Source organism: Aquarana catesbeiana, linkage group LG09 (assembly GCF_042186555.1).
Source record: "Aquarana catesbeiana isolate 2022-GZ linkage group LG09, ASM4218655v1, whole genome shotgun sequence".
In the NCBI taxonomy this organism is placed as follows: domain Eukaryota; kingdom Metazoa; phylum Chordata; class Amphibia; order Anura; family Ranidae; genus Aquarana; species Aquarana catesbeiana.
The window spans coordinates 304,298,447-304,325,269 of record NC_133332.1 but is presented as its reverse complement, the minus strand read 5'-3'; the positions used below and the strand labels follow the sequence as shown (position 1 = coordinate 304,325,269).

Below are 26,823 nucleotides of genomic sequence, written 5' to 3'. Positions count from 1 at the left end.
ATGACGGTGAAGCTCGCTGCACTATTTGCAGCAGTGAATTCTCCATAGCCCATGGTGGGTTAAATGACTGTAAAAAAACATATTGAGGTGAGTGTGACACAACATTATCTTTTAAAGTATTATTTTATTATGGCATTATAGTATTCTTTTTAAAGTATTATTTTATTATAGTATTTTATTATGAATGGGGGGGGGGGGGTTGTCGGTGCAGAGCGTGACCTCCCTGAAATGAGCTTGCCACCTCCGTGAAATTAGTTTTTGCAGGTTGGGATGTCTGCATGCTCTGCTCGGATGTGATAGGGAGGAAATGCTTAGGGTAGTAAACACACTGAAAACTGAGCATGTGCAGTAGCTGCCAACACTGCTCTGCAAAATCCCTAACTGCAGTGGAGACATGGACAGGACGGTGAGACAGAGAACAGCAGGATCAACCAGGTTTTTTTTTGCAGAATACAGAAAATGAATCTCATAGTGACTGAGTGAGTATGAACAGCATGTAATACACCATTTATTGATAGTTTTTATTTATGTGGGTTTAAGGGCAGTAGGGGAAAAAATAAGTAATACAAATAATTAGGTTTAATTTAACGGGTAATAGGAAGCTAAAATTTTGTTTAAAAATACACGTTTTTCACAATTTTTACATGACGGTAATTTATTATTGTGACAGCCCAACCAGGACAGGGGCTTTTGGGAACTGCAGGCTAGCCTCTTGCCTACTGTAAACATAAAAACACAAGGCGTCACTCTAAGTGCAGAGATGCCATAAAATGTATTAAACAAATAAGGAAAGGTGGTACTCAAAAAAGTACATGATTAAAAAGCATGTTTGCAGTCTTGCCGGAGTGTCCTTAAATGTTCCTAAATCGGTCTGGATGGTGCTGGTCCGGTGGACAGGCTCGGCGGTGGATGCCATCGCTTCCTGCCGCTGGAACACACGCTGAAACCAAGGAACCAGAGGGATGAGATCACTTCCGGGGCGGGGGACGTGTAGGTGACGCGTTTGCGGAGCTACGCTCCTTCCTCAGGCCTGTGTATATATATTTTTCTACTGATCAACCAATGTTCATCAATCTTCATTCACCATTGGCATTGTTTTTACATTTATTTTTATTCCCATTTTTACCATACCCCTTATCCTTTACTGTTTGTTAATCCATAACTGTGTTGGGCCCAGCGCTTTTACCTGCAGCCTCTTGCCTACTGACTATGGGCCCTGGCATTGAGGGGGCTCTATCCTTTGGGAGGTGTGTGCCTGGGAGACCTTTGGAGTAGTTTTACTTTGGATTTATGTCCATGTCTACCTAAAACACATAGACTCCGAGAACTGGAGGACCTGATGTTTTTGCCCTCAGTGCCCAAACCAGCATTAAATTAAGGCTTACCTGTAGGTGCAAGAAATATCTCCTTAACCCATGCGGTTAAGGAGATATTTTACAAAAACCGGGCACCGCTGTCTACGGCACATGCGCACCGTAGACAACGGCGCAGGCGCACTGAGCATGCCGTTAGTGAAGGCGAACATGACATCACTGACGGCACCCGTGTGCATGTGCCGGAGTGACGTCATCGCGGCTCCGGCCAGTCACAGCGCCGGAGCCGCGATACCCGGAGGCCACTCCGGGATAGATGGCGACGGCGGAGGAGGCGAATGAGGGTCGCTTCGGGGGCTTTGATCTGAGGTAAGTTATTCACAATGAGCTAGTATGCTATGCATACTAGCTCATTATGACTTTGCCTTGCAGGGTATATTTTTTTTTTTTTTTTTTTTTAGGCTTTACTTCCTCTTTAACTGCTTCAGCACCCTCCAGAGTAGATGTTAATATAATAAGATCAAAACAACCTGATGCTGGGGTCTCCTGCTGTAATCTGTTCATTAACCACTTCCCGCCAAGCCTATAGCACAATGATGGCCGGGCAGTGGTTGCGTTATCCTGATATGACGTCTTTCAGGATAACCCGTAGCGTGTGCCCGCAGGGGCGCGCAGCGCGGCGATCGGGGACGGCATGTGTCCCTCAGACACAGCGCTTCCCCGATTATGGTAAACAGCCAATGAAATTGGCTGTTTACCACATGATTGGCTGTGTCCAATCACAGCCGATCACATGTGGCAACAGAATCGGAGGCGCGCATGAATCGCGCAGCGCGGGGTTCGGGGACAGCGTGTGTCCCTTGGACACAACGCTTCCCCGATCAGGGTAAACAGACAATGAAATTTTCTGTTTACCACATGACCGGCTGTGTCCAATCACAGCCAGTCACAAATGTAAACACAGGAGAGCAGTTACTATCTGATCCATGCTCTCTCCTCACAAACCGATCGTGTATGGAGAAAGCAGGGATCAGTGAGTGAAATCACTGTCTGTCTACTACTGTATATTACAGTATTACTGTGCACAACACAGCCCCCCCAATAAAGAGGACCTGTCAGAACTTCATCTGGATCTGTCAGTCACACAGCCCATCTGTCAAACAGCCCATCTGTCACAGTCCCACCACCAGTACCGCCATCGGTACCACCACTAGTACCGCCATCGGTACCGCCACACAAGCCCGCCACTAGTACCGTCATTTGTACCACCACACAGGCCCGCCACCAGTAACGGCATCGGTACCACCACACAGGCTCACTAGTACTGCCATCGGTACCGCCACTAATACCACCATCGGTATATCTACACAGGCCTGCCATCGGTACCACCACACAAGCCCACCACCAGTACCGCCATTGGTACTTCTACACAGGCCCATTGCTAGTACCACCATCGGTACCTCCACACAGGCCCGCCACTAATACCGCCATCAGTACCACCACACAGGCCCTCTACCAGTACCACCAGCAGTACCATCACGCAGGCCCACCAATAAGTACCGCCATAATGTCATGAAAGAGTTTACACACCTGAAGAGGCATATGTAATCCTTACGATGTCGGAGGATAAGAGCAGCGGGGAGCTCCCATCATCCGATTCTGGTTCTGGAGCCAGTGGAGAATAGTGGATCCTTTCTAAAAGAATATGGAGATCAGGACCAAGATCAGAAGACCTGCCCACCACCAGCAGGGCCAGACCCCAGGAAGAGGAGCCCAGTACAAGTACTGGAATTACACGCCCAACCTGAAGAATCCAGCCCCAGTCCTACCTTCCCAATGCCCTGGCAAACCCCTTATGGTTGCCTGCCAACTCAGGATCCGCCATAATCCCCCCTTTGACTACACAGCCAGGTGCACAACCCAACACTACAAATTTTTCCCAATTAGATTATTTTTATTTATTTTTCCCACAAGATTTGCTGCAGAATATGGTGGACCAAACCAATCTGTATGCATCACAATTTATTGCTGCCAACCCCAGTTCATCCTATGCCCGCATGTTCCAGTGGCGATGTCTCACACACTGGATGAAATTAAATTGTTTTTGGGCCTTACATTCAACATGGGGCTTACAAAAAAGAACGAACTCCATGCCTATTGGTCCACCAACCCCATCCACCACATTATTATTTATTATTATTATACAGGATTTCTATAGCGCCAACAGTTTACGCAGCGCTTTACAACATTAGGGAGGACAGTACAAGTACAATACAATTCAATACAGGAGGAATCAGAGGGCCCTGCTCGTTAGAGCTTACAATCTAGGCCGATATATTCTGCTGTCATGTCCAGGACACGCTACGACATGATTATGTGTTTTCTACACTTCAATGATAATTCGCAGTGCCCTCTCCGAGATCTTCCCATCCACGACAAATTGTACAAGATACGCCCCCTAATCAATTATTTTTCCCAGCGATTTGCTGAAGTTTTTATCCCAGGCCAAAAAATGTGTGTGGACGAATCCCTTATACATTTTACTGGCCGACTGCACTTCAAGCAGTATATACCAGCGCCAGGTATGGGTTGAAATAAATAAATTGTGTGATCGAGCCACTGGATACGTGTACACATTCCGTATTTATGAAGGAAAAGACTCCCAGCTCCAGCCCTGTGAGTGCCCCACATATATTGGAACCAGTGGGAAAATTGTCTGGGAGCTGGCATACCCCCTGTTCGAAAAAGGATACCACTTATATGTCCACAACTATTAAACCCTGGCCTGCGGTACCTTAAAAAAAAAACGGAAGGGCTTCCCACAAAATCTGTTAACAAAAAAGTTGCAAAATGGGGAATCTGCATTCATGAGGTACGGGGAGGTGTTGGCCATGAAGTGAGGGACAAGAAAGATGTCCACATCCTCTCTACCATTCACAATGACACCTTGGTGGAGATCCAGAGAAGACGCTGCCCCGTTGTAAAGCCTGAATGTGTCCGCGACTACAATCTGTACATGGGGGGGGGGATTTAAACAATCAGATACTACAACCTTATTTGTCAACCCGAAAGTCCTGTTATTGGTATAAGAAAGTTGCTTTTCATCTATTTCATATGGCCCTGTTTAATTCATTTGTCTGCTTCCAAAAATCGACCTAAAACCAACAAATCACCTACCTCAAGTATATTGAAGACATTGTCACTGCCCTGATTTACCAACAAGGACCTGCCCCAGGAAGCATTCGCTCTGATAGTGTGAGCCGACTTCACAAGCAACATTTTCCCTATAACATTCCCCCCACAGAATCTGGAAGAAGACGCCAAAAGAAATGCCGTGTATGCAGCAGAAAAGTTAACGATGCCAGTTATTATTGTCCCCAATGTCCCTTCCAACCTGGCCTGTGCATCGGAAATTGCTTCAAAAATTATCAGACATCCATCAGATAATAGTTAATAGATAACAGATAATAATCTCCTTATTATTAACAGACTGCCATTTCCCCATTTCAAATACCTGTGTGTATCATTTTCCTGCTACCATGTTTCTACCTTCCATGTTAATTAACTGACCCTGGCCTGTTTACCGATGATGTCTTTGCCTGCCGATTTAAACCACGTTTCTGACTTCGTGCACCAACCACAACCTGTTTACCAATGATGCCTCTGCCTGGTGTTTTAAACCACGTTTCTGACTTCCACTTGTACTGACCTCGGCCTGTTAATTGACCATGTTTTTCCTGCCACTTGGACTGATCTTTTGCCCTTCTACTTTAATACACAGGGGTCTCACATATGTTAGGGGCTTCATAATAGCGTTCTGAGTAGAGAAAAACATTTTTTCATTTTCTGTGCTCCCAGAACAGGGCCTTGTTGCCCGGAGGCTTCAAAGAGATTTGGGTGGGAGAAGCCTCTACCCCTGTCCCCCTGGCCCTAAGCTTGATGGTCCTTCCTGCTGCCTGGACCAATACTTTGGCTGTGCTGACCATATTGCTGCCTGTAATGACCCAGGACATATGGACCATGTTTCTTCCTGCTGCTTGGACCAATACTTTGTCTGTGTTGACCATATATCTGCCTGCTGCCTCTACTGATTATGGACAGTATTTCTGCCTGGACACCTCTGCCTGCTACCTGAACCAATACTTTGGCTGTGCTGACAGTATCTCTGCCTGTACGAACTATGCACAGTATTCCTTTCTGCTGCCTGGATGATTGCTTTTGCTGTTGCTGACCACATCCCTGTCTGCTGCCTGGACTGATGCTCTCCTCTGTGGACCAGTGCACTTCTTAAACCACAATGTGATCGTTAGTCATAAAATTATATGTGTAATTTATGCTCCTAGAACAACTGGAGGTGCTACTTGGATGTTGGGCCTCTGTATGTGGCCAGGCTGTGTAAAAGTCTCAAACATGTGTTATCGCCATACTCAGGAGGAGTAGCAGAATGTATTTTGGGGTGTCATATTTGTTATGTACTTGCTATGTGTTAGAAATATCTTATAAATGGACAACTTCGTGTAAAAAAAATGCGTTTTCGTTTTTTTTCCACATTTTCCAAAGACTTCTGGAAAAAAATGAACTGTTCAAAAGGCTCATTATTCCTCATAGATTATACGTTGGGGTGTTTGCTTTCCAAATTGGGGTCATTTTGTGGGCAATTTCATTGTCCTGGTGCTCCAAGGCCTTCAGAAGTGTAATAGGTGGTTGAGAAATGAGATGTGCGATTTATGCCCGTAGAACGCCTGAAGGTGCTACTTCAATGTTAGGCCTTTGTATGTGGCCAGGCTGTGTAAAAGTCTCACACATGTGGTATCGCCATACTAAGGAGGAGTAACGAAATGTATTTTGGGGTGTAGTTGCAATTATGCATATGCTGTGTGAGAGAAATAACCTGTTAATATGACAAGTTTGTGTAAAAAAAAAAAGTCTTTATTTTCCCAAGAATTGTGGGAAAAAATGACAACTTCAAAAAACTGACCATGCCTCTTAGTAAATACCTTGGACTGTCTGCTTTCCAAAAAGGGGTCATTTGGGGGGTATTTGTACTTTCCTGGCTTGTTAGGGTCTCAAGAAATGAGATGAGGCTGTCAGTACATCAGGTGTGATCAGATGTGATCAATTTTCAGTGATTGGCACCATAGCTTGTAGACTCTATAACTTTCACACAGACTAAATAATATCCACTAATTTGGGTTATTTTTACCAAAGATATGTAGCAGTATAAATTTTGGCCAAAATTTATGAAGAAAAATGTGCCTCCTTACATCAGGTGTCCCCAGCGGAGTGCCTCCTTACATCAGGTGTCCCCAGCGGAGTGCTTCCTTACATCAGGTGTCCCCAGCGGAGTGCCTCCTTACATCAGGTGTTCCCAGCGGAGTGCCTCCTTACACCAGGCATCCCCAGCGGAGTGCTTCCTTACATCAGGTGTCCCCAGCGGAGTGCCTCCTTACATCAGGTGTCCCCAGTGGATTCCCTCCTTACATCAGGTGTCCCCAGCAGAGTCCCTTCTTACATCAGGTGTCCCCAGCAGAGTCCCTCCTTACATCAGGTGTCCCCAGCAGAGTGCTTCCTTACATCAGGCGTCCCCAGCGGAGTGCCTTCTTACATCAGGCTTCCCCAGCAGAGTGCCTCCTTACATCAGGACGTCTCCAGCGGAGTGCCTTCTTACATCAGGTGTCCCCAGCGGAGTGCCTCCTTACATCAGGTGTCCCCAGCGGAGTGCCTCCTTACATCATTCATCCCCAGCGGAGTGCCTTCTTACATCAGGTGTCCCCAGCGGAGTGCCTCCTTACATCAGATGACCCCAGTGGAGTGCCTCCTTACATCAGGTGTCCCCAGCGGTGTGCCTCCTTACATCAGGTGTCCCCAGCGGAGTGCCTCCTTACATCAGATGACCCCAGTGGAGTGCCTCCTTACATCAGGTGTCACCAGCAGAGTGCCTCCTTACATCAGGTGTCCCCAGAGGAGTGCCTCCTTACATCATCTGTCCCCAGCGGAGTGCCTTCTTACATCAGGTGTCTCCAGCGGAGTGCCTCCTTACATCAGGCGTCCCCAGCGGAGTGCTTCCTTACATCAGGTGTCCCCAGCGGAGTGCCTCCTTACATCAGGTGTCCCCAGTGGATTCCCTCCTTACATCAGGTGTCCCGAGCGGAGTCCCTTCTTACATCAGGTGTCCCCAGCAGAGTCCCTCCTTACATCAGGTGTCCCTAGCGGAGTGCTTCCTTACATCAGGCTTCCCCAGCAGAGTGCCTCCTTACATCAGGTGTCTCCAGCAGAGTGCCTCCTTACATCAGGTGTCCCCAGCGGAGTGCCTCCTTACATCAGGTGTCCCCTGCGGAGTGCTTCTTTACATCATCCATCCCCAGCGGAGTGCCTCCTTACATCAGATGTCCCCAGCAGAGTGCCTCTTTATATCAGGTGTCCCCAGCAGAGTGCCTCCTTACATCAGGTGTCCCCAGCGGAGTGCCTCCTTACATCAGGTGTCCCCTGCGGAGTGCTTCTTTACATCATCCGTCCCCAGCGGAGTGCCTCCTTACATCAGATGACCCCAGTGGAGTGCCTCCTTACATCAGGTGTCCCCAGTGGAGTGCCTCCTTACATCAGGCGTCCCCAGCGGAGTGCTTCCTTACATCAGGTGTCCCCAGCAGAGTGCCTCCTTACATCAGGTGTCCCCAGTGGAGTCCCTCCTTACATCAGGTGTCCCCAGCTGAGTCCCTTCTTACATCAGGTGTCCCCAGCAGAGTCCCTCCTTACATCAGGTGTCCCTAGCGGAGTGCTTCCTTACATCAGGTGTCCCCAGCAGAGTGCCTTCTTACATCAGGCTTCCCCAGCAGAGTGCCTCCTTACATCAGGTGTCTCCAGCGGAGTGCCTCCTTACATCAGGTGTCCCCAGCGGAGTGCCTCCTTACATCAGGTGTCCCCAGCGGAGTGCCTCCTTACATCATTCATCCCCAGCGGAGTGCCTTCTTACATCAGGTGTCCCCAGCGGAGTGCCTCCTTACATCAGATGACCCCAGTGGAGTGCCTCCTTACATCAGGTGTCCCCAGCGGTGTGCCTCCTTACATCAGGTGTCCCCAGCGGAGTGCCTCCTTACATCAGATGACCCCAGTGGAGTGCCTCCTTACATCAGGTGTCACCAGCAGAGTGCCTCCTTACATCAGGTGTCCCCAGAGGAGTGCCTCCTTACATCATCTGTCCCCAGCGGAGTGCCTTCTTACATCAGGTGTCTCCAGCGGAGTGCCTCCTTACATCAGGCGTCCCCAGCGGAGTGCTTCCTTACATCAGGTGTCCCCAGCGGAGTGCCTCCTTACATCAGGTGTCCCCAGTGGATTCCCTCCTTACATCAGGTGTCCCGAGCGGAGTCCCTTCTTACATCAGGTGTCCCCAGCAGAGTCCCTCCTTACATCAGGTGTCCCTAGCGGAGTGCTTCCTTACATCAGGCTTCCCCAGCAGAGTGCCTCCTTACATCAGGTGTCTCCAGCAGAGTGCCTCCTTACATCAGGTGTCCCCAGCGGAGTGCCTCCTTACATCAGGTGTCCCCTGCGGAGTGCTTCTTTACATCATCCATCCCCAGCGGAGTGCCTTCTTACATCAGATGTCCCCAGCAGAGTGCCTCTTTATATCAGGTGTCCCCAGCAGAGTGCCTCCTTACATCAGGTGTCCCCAGCGGAGTGCCTCCTTACATCAGGTGTCCCCAGTGGAGTGCCTCCTTACATCAGGTGTCCCCAGTGGAGTGCCTCCTTACATCAGGCGTCCCCAGCGGAGTGCTTCCTTACATCAGGTGTCCCCAGCGGAGTGCCTCCTTACATCAGGTGTCCCCAGTGGAGTCCCTCCTTACATCAGGTGTCCCCAGCGGAGTCCCTTCTTACATCAGGTGTCCCCAGCAGAGTCCCTCCTTACATCAGGTGTCCCTAGCGGAGTGCTTCCTTACATCAGGTGTCCCCAGCAGAGTGCCTTCTTACATCAGGCTTCCCCAGCAGAGTGCCTCCTTACATCAGGTGTCTCCAGCGGAGTGCCTCCTTACATCAGGTGTCCCCAGCGGAGTGCCTCCTTACATCAGGTGTCCCCTGCGGAGTGCTTCTTTACATCATCCGTCCCCAGCGGAGTGCCTCCTTACATCAGATGTCCCCAGCAGAGTGCCTCTTTATATCAGGTGTCCCCAGCAGAGTGCCTCCTTACATCAGGTGTCCCCAGCGGAGTGCCTCCTTACATCATCCGTCCCCAGTGGAGTGCCTCCTTACATCAGGTGTCTCCAGCGGAGTGCCTCCTTACATCAGGTGTCCCCAGCGGAGTGCCTCCTCACATCAGGTGTCCCCTGCGGTGTGCTTCCTTACATCATCCGTCCCCAGCGGAGTGCCTTCTTACATCAGATGTCCACAGCAGAGTGCCTCCTTACATCAGGTGTCCCCAGTGGATTACCTCCTTACATCAGGTGTCCCCAGCGGAGTCCCTTCTTACATCAGGTGTCCCCAGCAGAGTCCCTCCTTACATCAGGTGTCCCTAGCAGAGTGCTTCCTTACATCAGGTGTCCCCATCGGAGTGCCTCCTTACATCAGATGTCCCCTGCGGAGTGCTTCTTTACATCATCCGTCCCCAGCGGAGTGCCTCCTTACATCAGATGACCCCAGTGGAGTGCCTCCTTACATCAGGTGTCCCCAGCGGAGTGCCTCCTTACATCAGGTGTCCCCAGCGGAGTGCCTCCTTACATTATCCGTCCCCAGCGGAGTGCCTCCTTACATCAGGTGTCTCCAGCGGAGTGCCTCCTTACATCAGGTGTCCTCAGCGGAGTGCCTCCTTACATCAGGTGTCCCCTGCGGAGTGCTTTCTTACATCATCCGTCCCCAGCGGAGTGCCTCCTTACATCAGATGACCCCAGTGGAGTGCCTCCTTACATCAAGTGTCCCCAGCGGAGTGCCTCCTTACATCAGGTGTCCCCAGCGGAGTGCCTTCTTACATCATCCTTCCCCAGTGGAGTGCCTCCTTATATCAGGTGTCCCCAGCGGAGTACCTCCTTACATCAGGCTTCCCCAGCGGAGTGCCTTCTTACATCAGGCTTCCCCAACGGAGTGCCTCCTTACATCAGGTGTCCCCAGCGGAGTGCCTCCCCAGCAGAGTGCCTCCTTACATCAGCCGTCCCCAGAGGGGTGTCTTCTTACATCAGGTGTCCCCAGCGGAGTGCCTCCTTACATCAAGTGTCCCCAATGGAGTCCCTCCTTACATCAGGTGTCCCCAGCGGAGTGCTTCCTTACATCAGGCATCCCCAGAGGAGTGCCTCCTTACATCAGATGTCCCCAGTGGAATGCCTCCTTACATCAGGTGTCCCCAGCGGAGTGCCTCCTTACATCAGGTGTCCCCAGCGGAGTGCCTCCTTACCTCAGGTGTCCCCAGCGGAGTGCCTCCTTACATCATCCGTCCCCAGTGGAGTGCCTCCTTATATCAGGTGTCCCCAGCAGAGCGCCTCCTTACATCAGGCTTCCCCAGCGGAGTGCCTCCTTACATCAGGTGTCCCCAGTGGAGTGCCTTCTTACATCAGGCTTCCCCAGCAGAGTGCCTCCTTACATCAGGTGTCCCCAGCAGAGTGCCTCCTTACATCAGCCGTCCCCAGCGGGGTCCCTCCTTACATCAGGTGTCCCTAGCAGAGTGCTTCCTTACATCAGGTGTCCCCATCGGAGTGCCTCCTTACATCAGATGTCCCCTGCGGAGTGCTTCTTTACATCATCCGTCCCCAGCGGAGTGCCTCCTTACATCAGATGACCCCAGTGGAGTGCCTCCTTACATCAGGTGTCCCCAGCGGAGTGCCTCCTTACATCAGGTGTCCCCAGCGGAGTGCCTCCTTACATCATCCGTTTCCCGGGCAAGGTGCCTCCTTACATTATCCGTCCCCAGCGGAGTGCCTCCTTACATCAGGTGTCTCCAGCGGAGTGCCTCCTTACATCAGGTGTCCTCAGCGGAGTGCCTCCTTACATCAGGTGTCCCCTGCGGAGTGCTTTCTTACATCATCCGTCCCCAGCGGAGTGCCTCCTTACATCAGATGACCCCAGTGGAGTGCCTCCTTACATCAAGTGTCCCCAGCGGAGTGCCTCCTTACATCAGGTGTCCCCAGCGGAGTGCCTTCTTACATCATCCTTCCCCAGTGGAGTGCCTCCTTATATCAGGTGTCCCCAGCGGAGTACCTCCTTACATCAGGCTTCCCCAGCGGAGTGCCTTCTTACATCAGGCTTCCCCAACGGAGTGCCTCCTTACATCAGGTGTCCCCAGCGGAGTGCCTCCCCAGCAGAGTGCCTCCTTACATCAGCCGTCCCCAGAGGGGTGTCTTCTTACATCAGGTGTCCCCAGCGGAGTGCCTCCTTACATCAAGTGTCCCCAATGGAGTCCCTCCTTACATCAAGTGTCCCCAATGGAGTCCCTCCTTACATCAGGTGTCCCCAGCGGAGTGCTTCCTTACATCAGGCATCCCCAGAGGAGTGCCTCCTTACATCAGATGTCCCCAGTGGAATGCCTCCTTACATCAGGTGTCCCCAGCGGAGTGCCTCCTTACATCAGGTGTCCCCAGCGGAGTGCCTCCTTACCTCAGGTGTCCCCAGCGGAGTGCCTCCTTACATCATCCGTCCCCAGTGGAGTGCCTCCTTATATCAGGTGTCCCCAGCAGAGCGCCTCCTTACATCAGGCTTCCCCAGCGGAGTGCCTCCTTACATCAGGTGTCCCCAGTGGAGTGCCTTCTTACATCAGGCTTCCCCAGCAGAGTGCCTCCTTACATCAGGTGTCCCCAGCGGAGTGCCTCCTTACATCAGCCGTCCCCAGCGGGGTGTCTTCTTACATCAGGTGTCCCCAGCGGAGTGCCCCCTTACATCAGGTGTCCCCAGTGGAGTGCCTTCTTGCATCAGGCTTCCCCAGCGGAGTGCCTCCTTACATCAGGTGTCCCCAGCGGAGTGCCTCCTTACATCAGCCGTCCCCAGCGGGGTGTCTTCTTACATCAGGTGTCCCCAGCGGAGTGCCTCCTTACATCAGGTGTCCCCAGTGGAGTCCCTCCTTACATCAGGTGTCCCCAGCAGAGTGCTTCCTTACATCAGGCGTCCCCAGAGGAGTGCCTCCTTACATCAAGTGTCCCCAGCGGAGTGCCTCCTTACATCAGGCGTCCCCAGCAGAGTGCCTCCTTACATCAGGCGTCCCCAGTGGAGTGCCTCCTTACATCAGGTGTCCCCAGCAGAGTGCTTCCTTACATCACGTGTCCCCAGGCAGCGAAGTCCCTCCTTACATCAGGTATCCCCAGCAGAGTGCCTCCTTACATCAGGTGTCCCCAGTGGAGTCCCTCCTTACATCAGGTGTCCCCAGCAGGGTGCTTCCTTACATTATTATTATTATTATTATTATTATACAGGATTTATATAGCGCCGACAGTTTACGCAGCGCTTTACAACATTAGGGCAGACAGTACCAGTACAATACAATTCAATACAGGAGGAATCAGAGGGCCCTGCTCATTAGAGCTTACAATCTAGGAGACATCAGGTGTCCCCAGGCAGCAGAGTCCCTCCTTACATCAGGTGTCCCCAGCGGAGTGCCCCCTTACATCAGGTGTCCCCAGCAGAGTCCCTCCTTACATCAGGTGTCCCCAGCAGAGTGCTTCCTTACATCAGGTGTCCCCAGGCAGCGGGGTCCCTCCTTACATCAGGTGTCCCCAGTGCAGTAGAGTCCCTTGGCTCTGCCTCTCACAGACCAACATCGGTTTCCCCAGAAAACCTGTTTCCCCTGGCTCTCGGCTGGCTCTTGGCTGAGATCGGAACTCCGCCCCTCCAGCCTACTGCACTCCAGCTCCTCCTAAACTCCAGCCCTCTGCACCCGCCCCTGTGCGTGCCCCCGGTTTTCATGGGGAAAACTGTCTCAGTAGAACACCATGAAAACAGGGGGCACGGACGGGGGCGGGGGTGGTAGACAGCCGAATAACATTGTAAGGGAGATTGGGAGGAGCTGCAGTGCAGAGGGCTGGAGGGGCGGAGTTCGGATCTGAGCTGAGAGCTAGGGGAAACAGGAAAGAGATCTTGCGGCGGTGGTGGCGGACATATTTTTGAAGCCAGAAGCAGCTCCGGTGCCTAAAACAGTCCTGATTTCCCAGGACAAAAGCAAAATCCGGGAAAATAGAGCAGTTTTACCGCCGACACTGCCCCCGCCCCAGTGTGAAAGGGGCCTTAGTGTCTTTCTCCCATTGCGTGCCTCCTAGGTGTGAATACCCATTGTTAATTGAGTTACCTATTGTTTCTGTCTGTTTGCTAATCATACATGATGTGGTTAGTCCTGTGGCAACTTTACCTTGTTACCTAACCTTTGCAGGATGTTTACCCCAATGTGCAATATTTGGTTTTATTGTTCATGTAGTGACTGCCCCTATTTTTTGCAGTGTATGAAAAAACTCTATTTCTGTTCAATAAATTGTAATTCCTTTGGTTTTTACCTCAACATCTTGTCTGTGTACGATGGTTGAGGTAAAGAGCTGGTATTGGCTATTGGTCTGCTGGAAGGGTTTGGAGGGCAGGAGGGCGGTTCATTACATAAAATTACCCCCTTTAACAGTTGCTTTCGTTTATAACTGAATGCAGAGTAAGACTGGGCTGTCACACCAACAGCTTAGTCCTGCAGATTATACTGGGAGTGCAGGTCTCTCTGAACTGTCACGTTGACAGCGGTTTCTTGTGTTCTGTGTATCAGGAGTGCACAGAACAGGAAGTTTTAGCTTTACAGCTTAGTTCTGCATAGTGCAGGAAAGAGGAGGCAGGAAAGGTTCCTAATCTGGCCCTGTAAGCATGTTGCCAGTTGGATTTGTGTTTATATATACTGTAATATGGGGAATGTAAAGCTCATGATAGATGTCCACTACAGTCAGCTATTCGGTTTAAGGGCGTGGCAGCCCGTTTTTATTAAAAGGAACAAAAATAATAGTTCATACACAGGATTGCCCACACAGGGGTTCTTTTCCAATAAATGCAACAAATGAAAAAATACCAAGCCACCTGGCTCTTAGCAAATTGACGGCAAGACGGTGGCTTTCCTATTCTGACTGGCTGTCATATGACGTCCTTTAGAACAAGCCACACATGTGTGCCACCCGGGGTGCGCAGTGTGGAGATTGGTGGTGCGGTGTGTGTCACTTGGACACATCGCATCTCTGATCACAGTAAAGAGCCTATGGTGTAGGCTCTTTACCATGTGATCAGCTGTGTCCAATCACAGCTGATCACAGTGTAAATAGGAAGTGCCGGTTATCGGCATTCCTCTATTCACACTGACAGCGCATGTGTAGAGGAGAGCCAATAAGCGGCTTTCCTGACAGAGGGGATCTGCACTGATAATCAGTCCAGCCCCATCATTGATGCCTGCCAGTGCCCACCAGTGATTCCCACCAGTGATGCCAATCAATGCCCATCAGTGATGCCTGTCAGTGCCTCCTCATCAGTGCCGCCTATCGTGCTGTTTAATATTGCCCATCAATGCCGCCCACCAGTTTACATCAGTGCCCATCATTGCCGCTTATCAGTGCCCATCATTGCCGCCTATCAGTGACCATAAAGACTGCCCATCAGTGCCGCCTATCAGTGCATATTAGTGCCTCCTCATCAGTGCCCATCAGTGCTGCATATCAGTGCCCATCAGTGCTGCATATTAGTGCCTCCCCATCAGTGGTGCCTCATCAGTGCACATTAGTAAAGGACAAAACTTACTTATTTACAAAATGTTATTACAGAAACAAAGAAAAACTTTTTTTTTTCAAAATGTTCGGCCTTTTTTCATTTGTTTAACAAAAAAAAAATCATAAAAAATGCAGTTTGAGTACAGCGTTGCATGACTGCGAACTTGTCATTCAAATTGTGACAGCGCTGAAAGCTGAAAATTGACCTGGGCAGGAAGGGGGTGAAAGTGCCCGGTATTGAAGTGGTTAAACCTATTATTGCTGAAGCAGGGACTCTTACTATCACAATACATACAACTGTACTTTGCCATCGATCTGTATAAGCTGACCGGTGATTTCTGTACGCTGTGCCTTTTACTCCTGGTGGAGAAATACAGCTGTATTGTACTCTACTGTATATGGCCATTTTTGGTCATGTGCATGAAGCCCTATTCTGTCAAATCAAATGCTGCAAAAACACGAAAGGCAGAATCCGATTGATTTGCATGGGCCGCTACACTGTTTCAGTGATGTCCATTATAGCATTTTTAGAAAGACATTGGCTCAGGAGAGGTTTTTCTTCAATAAATTGTAAATACTTTTAATTCTGTGAATATCCTTTATCATAGTTTGTGGGTGTTAAGATTCAGCTGTCAGACATTTATTGCATCTGTGGAAACTTTTTAAATTAGTCGATAATATGTCTGCAGGCCTTTTTTGACATCTTTGACATACTGTTACTTAGGAGATCTAATATATTGCAAATATTCATTTTCTTGTATTTCAAATATGAGCAAGCACTGTACATAATTGTTTTATCTCATATTCAATAATTGATTTAGGGATATGCCGTTTTAAATTTGTGTATACTGTTTTTTTTTTATATAGTTGGTATTATTTTTATTTTGTGTAAGGTGCCTCATTATCATTATTTAATTATTCTGTTTATAGCCCCGAGGAAGATGGTGCAGAACCACCAAAATACATTCAGCTTGGTGCATAAAGCTAAACATCAGTATAACAGTTTTTATTTTTTTTTTTAGATAAGTCCAAAAACATTTACTTCTTTTTTAAATTTTTATTTAAACTTATTTTTATTGGTTTTCTGAAAAAATGTACAATAGCCTCTGGGCATTCAGCACAAAACAAAAACAGAAAAAAACAACAACTATGGTTAACCCCGCAGGTTGAGACCTGCTAAAGAAAATAAAAAAGACCATTAAACAATTACTGCTCGCACTCACAGTATTTGGTAACAATGTAATGCACCTCATGCAAAGGATATTAATACAGTGGAATAGGTGTACTAGGGAATGTGTGCACAAAGCCACAGATTAATTAAGCTGTAGTAGAGGATTAACTGTCTAAAGTCTGATTGATGTAAGCATATCAAACACCTCAACATTGCTCAGCATTGGTATTTTGGTATTCTAGCCAAATATTACAAATTTTTTCAAATTTACTTGGGCATCCACGGGAAAGGTATGCAGCTTTGTATAGGGGAATAGCTGCATCAACTAAGGCCTTCCAAAAATTTAAAGAGAGTTCCTCAGGTTGTTTCCATTTTAAAATGATTGCTTTTCGTGCATCGAGAATAGCAATAGCCCTAGTAGAGTTTTTGTTGCTCTATGTTGCGCTTAGGAGTTTACCAATCCCAGTTAAATAAATTTGATGGAGTAACTTGAATTGAATTTGACGATCACAAACTGCAATTAATTGCCTCCGCAGATTCACTTTATTTAGCCTTGGGGGGGGGGGCAAATCTAAAAGAGGAGATAATGGCATTCATTTTTTTTTTTAAATGTTTTGGCCCACCTTACCTATCACCAACGGTACCCGCCAGTGCTGCCCGCTCTCCCCTCTCCTCTATGCCCTATGTATTGAGCCCCTGGCAGCCCATATTAGACAAAATCCAAATATTCATGGAATCCCAGTCCGTATTAGGGACTTTAAGATTTCTTTATTTGCGGACGATGTCGTGCTCACACTTGCCCAGCCCCATATTACCCTCCCGAACCTACATGTAGAATTAGATCGTTACAGCACTCTCGCAGGCTACAAAATGAACAACTCTAAGACGGAAGCCCTCCCCCTCAATATGACCCCTCAGACATTGTCTTCCCTCTCCTAATCATTTAACTACTCATGGAAGACATCCACCTTAAAGTACCTCAGTGTCCACCTCACAACCTCCTACGAAACTCTATACAAGACCAACTTTCCTCAACTGTATACATCCATCAGAGCCTCCCTGGCCAAATGGAACACCCTAAAGCTATCTCTCTTTGGTCGTCTGGCCAAGATGGTGATCCTACCCAAACTCCTCTACCTCTTTGATACACTCCCTGTACCTATCCCAGCCGCACATTTCAGGACCCCCCAAGGCGACTTGATAACATTTTTCTGGAACTACAAGAGGCACCAGATTGCTAGATCAATTCTATATGCCCCCCGCAGCCAAGGCGGCCTCGCGTTTCCCAACGTAGCCAAGTATTACTTGGCTGCCCAGTTGCACCTGATTGCCTCTTGGTGTACCCTTCACGCATACAACAGGTGGACACAAATTGAAAAGCTTTGGCTGGCCTCTACCCACCCAAACTGTGCTATGGAGTACGGATGTGCCTCTCAGTGGGTCCCAACTACTAGGGCCAATGGCGCTCTTATGAATGCTATGGCAACGCGGTAAATCGATGTACCCACTCACCTCCACTGCCTCCCTGGTCACCTCCTTTCTGTATACTCCCAACGTCCCAGACAGCTTGACCTCTCAGATGTCCCATTTCTGGATGGATAGGGCCTTGTTTCGGTATGGTCAATTGGTGGATACCAGAACCAGAACTTTGAGGTCCTTCCAGGATCTGAAAGATACCTTTAGTTACCTACAAATCCGCCACTTTGCACAGTCTCTGGTACCGAACCTGCAATTCTCCCCCTTAACCGAGTTTAAGAAAATCTGCCTAGAGGGTTCGTCCCCTAAAGGTATGATATTGCGCACCTATCAACTCCTGATCGCAGATTTGTCACCAACTGGACCTTGGCATGCCTATATGCACAATTGGGAGTAGGCCTTGGGTGAGGATATACCCTTGAAGACATGGCAACTTATCTGGTCGCAGGCCTCTAAGAGCTCTGTCTGTACGTTATACAAAGAAAATCAATACAAGATCTTACTTCACTGGTACCAAACCCCTGACCTGCTCCATTCTATATACCCCTCTGCCAATCGCCATTCTTGGCACTGCTGTAAAGAGATGGGGAAGCTGTATCATACCTATTGGACCTGCCCACTGATCGTTCCCTACTGACAGACAGTACACCCTCTTCTTTCTCTTCTCTACTCCATCTTTGGTTCCTGGGTGCCATTCGACCCTAAAATGTTCCTCTTAGGCCTCCCACCTCCTTCCTTTTCCAAATCGTCTAAAAAACTATTGGCCCAAGTGCTAACGGCTGGGAGATGCTTGATAGCCCTGTAATGGAAAAGGAAGGAACCCCCCTCTTTGAATTGCACTCCAGGATCAGAGACGTCAAGCGGATGGAATATCTGACAGCTGCCCTAAACAATACCCTCGATACACACAACCGAGTATGGGAGTTGTGGGATATGCTGGAAGCCCCCAATATCAGCTGAACATGTGGTCGATGTGCCTGGGCAGTGCGGAGGCCTAGGGCCGGGTGGTTGTCCTCTTCTCCCCTACCCTTTATCTCCCTCTAACCTTTCCTTCTTTCCTTACCCCCACTCTCTCTAGCCCCCTTGGCTCCATCTAACCTTTCTACCCTTTTTTCGCTCCCCTTTTGTTACTGGCACTTGAACGAGTTGGAAGTTAGTGGTAATACAGAAGCACTGATTCATACTCCATTGTTTGTTTGTTTTTTTTTGTTTTTGTTTATCTGTTTTACATGCCTCAACCTTGTTTTTCTATGGGTGACAATGTGTGTGGATAGTTCGCCTGAACTGTTTGTCTTTTTCTGTTGGAAAATATGGAGATTCAATAAAATTGTCAGTTTAAAAAAAAAAATGTTTTGGGTATTCAAGTTGAAGCATGACAAAACATATATAGAAAAACAGGAAGAATCTTAATTTTTAAAAGATTATGTCTGCCAATTAGAGAAAGGGGAAGGTTATCCCAAGCCTTCAGTTTGGCTTTGAGCATGATAAGGAGAGGATGAAGGTTCAACTTGTTGTAATCCAACACATTGGAAGTAAATGTAATTCCCAGGTAGCGCACTGAGGTGGCCCAGTGCAAGGATATCGCAGGATCAGCTCCCTGTTTAGTCCTTATATCTATATGGAGGATTTGTCCAGATAGAATCGAGTAACGGGAAAGAATAGAGAGCACCTCTCCGAGAGACGGTCCGGGATTATTGAGGAAAAGCATTAAATTATCAGCACAGAGTGTCAGTTTTTCAGTTAGTGGACCCACTCATATTCCCTTCATAACTGCCGACTGCCTAGGAGCAGAAGCCAGGGGTTCCATCACGCCTCCAATTGTGAGGTCAATGAGGCGTAGTCGGATCTGACTGCCTTGATGGCTGAAATGTAATTACCTCTCGTATTTGCCTTAAAGGCATCCCAAACCATTGCCGGAGAAGGCGTATCAGAGTTAGTAGGAATCAATAAGTGGGCTAAATGTTTCTGCCACTCTATCATTTTGCACCAAGCGTGGAGCTAATCTCCAGGTGCCTGGATTTTATGCTCTCCAATAGTTAAGCATAACTCTAGAAGGAAGGTACGAGGCCTCTGACAATTTGGAAATCACTAAAGAGCTACCAAAAGCTAGGTCTATTCGCAAATTCGATTTGCGTGTTGCGGATAGATGTGAAAATGCTTTAACAGAGGCCTGTTTCCACCTCCACAGCTCTGTAAGGGTGAAGGTCTCAGCCCAGTGCGCTAGATTAGGGTTTGCCGGACGTTGTGGGTTAGAGGTGTCCAGTTGTGTGTCTAAGATAGAGCAAAAGTCCCCCCCAACAGTATACGAGAAGCCTGATAAGAAGCTAGTTTTTCGTATTGAGTGTATAATAAAGAGATATCTATGGGAGGGGGCCAATATACCTTAACAAAGGCCCAAACAACTGCGTGCAACTCCAAGAGCAGAATGATATATCTACCCCCAGGGTCTGTTATCACTCTATCAACTCTGCATGGAAGGGACCTATTTAGCAGTACTGCCACCCCACAGGCAAATGAAGAGTATTTAGCATGAAAGAACTGCTTAGCCCAGGATCGTAGCAGTGCTAGAATATGGTTACCAGTGAGATGAGTCTCCTATAAAAACAGAATATGAGGTTTATGGGTATTTAGATATTTGAATAAAAGAGAACGTTTGAATTTGTCTCTGATGCCTCGTATCTTCCATGGGACTAGCTTATGTACAGACATGACTATAGGAAAAAAAAGTTTTGCGGATAAACAAGTAGAGCAATCAACCCTGTGGTTGAGGTGAGGAGTGAGATGAGGACCCAAAAGAGCATGGTAAGCAGATGAAAATAGACAATGGAGCAATCGAGCAGTAAAAACTACAACAACATAGTCATAAAACTCCCTACCCCTTAGCCAAAATTCCAACATAACTAGGTTTAGCGGCTTAATCCCAGAACAAAAAATATCTTGAAACACAGCTACTCATATTAAAGAAGCATATATAGTCTCTTTAACTAAAAACGAGATGGTTCAATGGTGTCCATGTTGTCCGCATTAGTAGACAGTCTTAAATCTGGAGGGGTGTCGATCCTCTGGTGAAAAACATTTCACAGAACATTAGCAAGTGGGCTGAATCCAAACATAAAGGTAGTAGCTTCCTTGCCCTTACTGTAAGTGAAAAATAGGAAGGTGAGAAAATTGTGGCCTACCCCTTTCCGGAATCTCTATTGGATGTGTGCAGAGTAACATCATGCAGCATGAGAGGTCAGTTATCTGCTGTGGGGTGTGCATTACCATATAGAAGGTCACGGCTCAGATAAAAATATCAGGGAAGGATTCAGCAGGTCCTGCAACTGTAAACATCAAAACTGCATAACTAAATCAGAGTAAAGCAGAAAAACTATTAAGGCTCACCCCTGACAGCAGGTGATTTAGGCTTGGTTGTCAGCTTTCCAGAGCATTAGGAGCCAGTTCTCAGCATCCTCAGGTGTATTAAAGAAGCGCACCATATGGAACACGGAGACAGCTGGGGTATGGCATACTATATGGAATGACACTTGTGCAGAGCTTCTTACGAATCTCATTGAAGTATTTACATTTTGTCTCGAGGTCTGCCGAAAAATCTGGAAACATGCACTGTGGAATCTAGATAGGGAAGGGTGGGATGTTTCTTGGCTTTAGAGAGGATTCTGTCCCTAACCCTAAAGTTGAAAAACCTAACCAGAAAGGGCCTGTGCATTGCCCCTGGGATGCGACAGCCTGTAGGCACCCTGTGGATGCGTTCCACTACATAAGTCGGGGAGACCTCTGTGAGACACAGGAGCTCTTAAAAAAAATGTTCTGTGAACTCAGCAAGATGGTCACCTTCTGCCCCTTCAGGCATGCCCAGCACCCACACATTATTGCACCCTGATCGGTTTTCTGTGTCGTCAGACTTTGCACTACATAAGTCGGGGAAACCTCTGTGAGATCCAGGAGCTCTTAAAAAAATTGTTCTGTGAACTCATCAGGATGGTCACCTTCTGCCCCTGCAGGCAGGCCTAGAACCTGCACATTATTGTACTTTGATCGGTTTTCTGCCTCATCAGACTTTGCTTCCAGCAACTGGATAGTCTGCTGTAGAGACTGTATAACCTGGGTGTGCTGGGAGGTAGAGGAGAGGGATCTTCCGTGGTAGAGATGCGTGACTCACTAAGTCTTACCCTGCTTTTGTACAGGTAATTTCTGATAAAGTTATATTCCTCAGCTAGCTGATCGATTCTTACCAGTAAGGACTTGCTCTGCTCTATAGCTTGCAGTATGATGGCAGTGTCAGATCCCAGAGGTTGGGTTGGAGGATCCATGCCGAGCTCCCTCTCCCCTGACAGGTCCATCTCTGCTAGGAGAGCCTGTGTGCCAACACGGCCGCCTGGGCTCCCTGCTTCCTGTTCGGGGTAGGCACGGTGGAGTGGTTCTTAGAAGGCATTCTCAGATTCCCTGATGACCGTGGGAGGTGAGGAGCCCAAGGGAACTCTGGCAGGTGCAGGATGTGGGCACAAGGGAGCAGGATAGCGAAGGATGAACCGGAGCCCTATTCATAGCTGTCCGTCCAGGTCTACATCAGGACATGCCCCCCTGTCCAAAAAAATTTAAAAATGATGGTCATATAGTTGATAATAAAGCTCCTTTTCCTTGTGCAAAATTTGGCGAATTGGGCATATTGGTTTGTTTAGGATTTGTTTTGAATAGTGCATGTTTAAAACATGATTGGGCCACTGGATCTGGTCTGTATCCTTTATTCCTATATACCTATAATCATTGTGTGGTTTTTTTTGTTGCCACTTGTGGTTTCATCCATAGAAATGTAAGTACATATCAAACCTGATCATTTCATCTGTCATCTTAAAGGCATGGTTCACCTTTACCAAAAAACTTCCTATGCCGGTAAGGGGTGTCTGTAGATAAGCTCTGACCAAAGTTCAATAATGCCCATGTTATACGTGAAGGCCATTTACATACCTTACGAAGCCTGATTGGAAAACTCCCACGATGTTACTAGAATGTTGCTAAAAGAGGCCTAGCCATGACTGTCCGGCTGCACCATCACAGGAGCATGCTGTTTCTCTGATTCAAACCCTCCCACATGAGCTTTTACTCCCCTAATGCAGTAGTTCTGAGCTCAGAGTTTTAAGAGCTCACTCCTGTGATGGTGGAGTTGAACAGTAAGAGATGTTTCTGTGGTAGTGAACCCTTGTAGAACACCAACCCAGGGTTCCCAAGGACGCGGAGTCTAAGCCACAACCTGCTACTTCTCAAGGGCAAATGATGGTGGGGATGGACTTGCAGAAAGCTGGAACCGGGTCCTCCTGGCCCCCCAGGTACGCAGAGCTGACGATACGGTGACCACTCACTTATGTAGAGTACAGATGGCAGGAAACAGAACAGAATCCAGGAACAAGCCAAGGTCAGAGAAGGTGGCAGACAAGCACAAATAGTAGACAGAGCCACGGTTCGTAGATGGGAAGTCAGACAAAGAATCTATAAAACACTAGCAAACATGAGCTTTTAGAACTGGAAAGTTGCTCAGGTAATGCGGGCTGCACTGAGCATGTCTTATATAGAGAAGCAAACTAGGAGGCAAGCCAGGAAGTGATAGAAGGGAAGGAAATAAAAACCCCACAGTATAGGTGAGAACAGAAGCCAACAACATGTGAAAGGAATCAGAGGTCTAGCAGAACTACTGTAGCAAGGAGGTAAGAATTACACGGGCAGGAAATTGAAGGCTAAAACCTGACAAGCTGGACTTCTCTTAGCAACTACCTGGGAGTTTTCCACTCAAGCTTTATGAGGTATATAAATGGCCTACACCTAAAACAAGGGCATTATTTAACTTTTTTTTTTTTTTACAAGAAAGGCATTATTTAACTTTAGTCAAAGCTGCACAGTTTGGTTTTTATCTATAGATGCCCCTTATTTGCAGAGGAAGTTTTTTGGTAAAGGTGAACTAACTCTTTAAAGAGGAGCTCCAGTCTCCTGTTAAAAAATGTACAGTCAGCAGGTACAAAAATTGTAGCTGCTGACTTTTAAAAAAACTGCCGCTCACCTGTCCCACAATCCAGTGGTATGCTCATCCCAGCTGGTTTCACCTGCTGGCCAGTATCTTAATTATGGTCACCCGGCTGTAACAGCTTGCGGCTTCACAACCGGGTGCCCACTGCGCATGTGCCAGCAGTGCCGCACATCGTGAATGGTCAAGCAGTCTTCTGGGACCTGTCATGTGTCCCAGAAGACTGCAGTTGGGAGAGGGAGGGAGAAGAACTTGCGCTTCCGATCGCCTAGCAGGTACCTGTCAAAATCGGTTACCTGCACCTTAAAAGTGCCAATTCTTCAAGAGGAGTGGGGGATGAGTCCTTAAAGCCGAACTTCCCCTTGAGGGTGGTAAAATGTATTATGTAGCAGCGCTCAAGTCCATCGATATAAAAAATATATATAGGGTATAAAAGAATTGATGGATAAAAAATAAAATAAAAAGTAATAATAATTATTGATGAATGATAAAAGATGAATAAAAATAGTCCAATGCTGTATAATGAAACATTAAAAGTCTATTGATTAAGGATCATCCGTGGTAAGAATAGATATAAGAGCCAGAGGGATCTCTATGGACACAGTACTCAGGGCAGCTTCCTGTTGAGTGAAGTCAGCTCTCCATAATGGTCATAAGAAACAAAGAGAAAGCGACTCTTAAGTATAAGTGTTTATTAAATTATAAAAAGCACATATAAGCACTTACATCAGGGTTTGTGGTATACAGCTTCCAAGGGGAACTGGATCCGAGTATCGTCAAATATCCGTGTGTAATGGCTGTGATGTAAGCCGGGCGGATGGCCGCGGACCTCCGCACGGAGACGCCAGCTGCAGTGCGGTAAGGCTGGATAGACACTTCCGCGTTCCAGCTGGCACACGTGGGTGTAGACGTCACTCGGGCCGTTCGAGTTGACAGGGATCCACTACGCGTTTCTGATCATGCGCGAGGCTCGCTACAGGCATGCACGCTCCTTTATCAAGTGTCACACTTGATAAAGGAGCGCGCATGCCCGTAGCGAGCCTCGCGCATGCTCAGAAACGCGTAGTGGATCCCTGTCGACTCGAACGGCCCGAGTGACGTCTACACCTACGTGTGCCAGCTGGAACGCGGAAGTGTCTATCCAGCCTTACCGCACTGCAGCCGGCGTCTCCGTGCGGAGGTCCGTGGCCATCCGCCCGGCTTACATCACAGCCATTACACACGGATGTTTGACGATACTCGGATCCAGTTCCCCTTGGAGGCTGTATACCACAAACCCTGATGTAAGTGCTTATATGTGCTTTTTATAATTTAATAAACACTTATACTTAAGAGGTGCTTTCTCTTTGTTTCTTATCCTCTTGAGGGTGGAGCTTCGCTTTAACGGGACAGCAATTTCACATCTATGATAGCAGGCAGATGCTTTCGGCTCAACAAATATCGGGGGGTGAGAAAACCTTTCCATATTGTTGTGTGTTGCGTTTCCGTCTACCCCTGTGCCCCTTTCCTTTCCTTCTACATTTAGGGCAAAGCAAAAGGATCACTGTAATGCTCCACTTCCCAGCAACACACACTCAAATTCAATGCTCTGCCAGCCTGTTTAGCCACTGGGAGCAAAGTAAATCTCCAGCACTTCAGGGTACAGAGGTGCATGTGACCCATTCCCTTCCCCCTCATGTCACAGTGTGGGTGCCCTGCGGTATCATATGGGGTGAGAAAACAGTCCTCAGCCCAGTGTAAGCTTGGGCGCTCTGAGCGCTTTGGAGCTTACACAGATCTTCTTTCCTCTCTCCCAGCAGCTGAATGTAGCAGAGGGGAACAAAAGAATAGTGAGCATATGCTGATGCAGACAAGGACATTGATGTGACCCTGTTGCTGTACCCTGCATAGGCAAAACAAGGATTCACTTTAACATGTGCGCTTGCCTGTATCAAACTTTTAATAATGTGACTTATGTAGTCTGAGACATGAAAATAAATTCTGTTTATTTGAATATTGACAGGAGCTCAATACTCAGTGTTGTAGAACACAATGCCAAGTTACTGATTTCCCCAAGTTATTGATTTGGTATCTGTGTGCATTTTCTCTACAAGAATCCGACACAGCAGGCGGATCTCAGCTGGTGTTATCTCTGCAAACAGAAATGATTCACTTTTTTTTAACTCTTTTTCCAAACTTCTGTGATAATGAACTAAAAGAAACACATATTTTTATATGTATTGTACTTATTTACTTGCAGTCTTAAAGTTTAAAATGAATGTAATGTGATGAATTAGGCCAATGGGAACCAAAAATCCCTTCATCCTAGCATTACATTGAGAAGTAGTGTATGGTTTCTTCAAATTGGCACCATCTGATTCTATTTTTGGCCAAAAAGTTTATTTTTCTCCATGTTTTGCCCATGCTTCAATAATGTACTCCTTGGTACCCTTGTTTTTACCTGCCTTGGCATCCACTCCAGGGATTATTACACAGCTGGCCTAATCACCCCATTTTCACTGTTAGATCTCCAAATTGTTCTTTTCTTACTTGTTTTCATCTGTGGATGATAACCATTTCAACAAATCATTTAGTAAAATTCTGCCTAAAACTTCTATGATTGATGGACCTAGCTGCTTTACACATTTTGGATGCCCATAATAAGATGGATATTGCATTGCTGTTGAATATACATAGCAAAGTATGAGTCCAGTATACAGCAGATTGCTATACTGTATATTGCTTAGTATAGCAAAGTGCTGGTGTGCCTTCATTGTCTAATCAGTGGGTCAGTGACCTAGGTGTATTTTTTAAATGGGTTGTAAACCCTCACATATACCCAGTGAAGTCATTGGCCTCAGGTGATACACAGAGATGAAACAAATCATCCTACATAAGTTGTACCTGTCTATCTGCAGCGCTTTCTTCTCTACATCCGCTCAAAGAGCTGAATTTTAAAGCTTGTCTGAGAGTTCAGAAAAAAGGGGGCGGAGAGCTGAACTTACACTCTGCAGAGCTCAGTGAGGAGAGCTCTGACAGCTGATTGGAGGAAAGGGACACCTCTCCCACCACAGAGCACACAGGAACAGCGCGGATGATGTGCTGACGTCATTGCTACTTACGAGTCCCGGAAGTGCGGGCGCTCTTTTTTTACCGGCCGGTGTTTTTGTTACTTCTTCCATGTAT

The 26,823-nt window shown here is 47.7% G+C and overlaps 1 protein-coding gene across 6 annotated transcripts in view; it reads left to right on the top strand.

The window, feature by feature from the left end:
* Positions 1 to 26,823, top strand: part of AK8 (adenylate kinase 8) — a 312,083-nt gene that overhangs the window by 100,520 nt on the left and 184,740 nt on the right. The window contains exon 1 of one of the 6 annotated variants that reach the window (XM_073600541.1): positions 367 to 479. The exons of 3 other annotated variants lie outside the window; for them this stretch is intronic. The gene's annotated coding sequence lies outside the window, so the exon portion shown is untranslated. Of the gene's footprint in view, positions 1 to 366; positions 480 to 23,235; positions 23,441 to 26,823 lie in introns of those variants that run through there. 2 more of the 6 variants (XM_073600539.1, XM_073600540.1) reach the window with 2 other exon arrangements.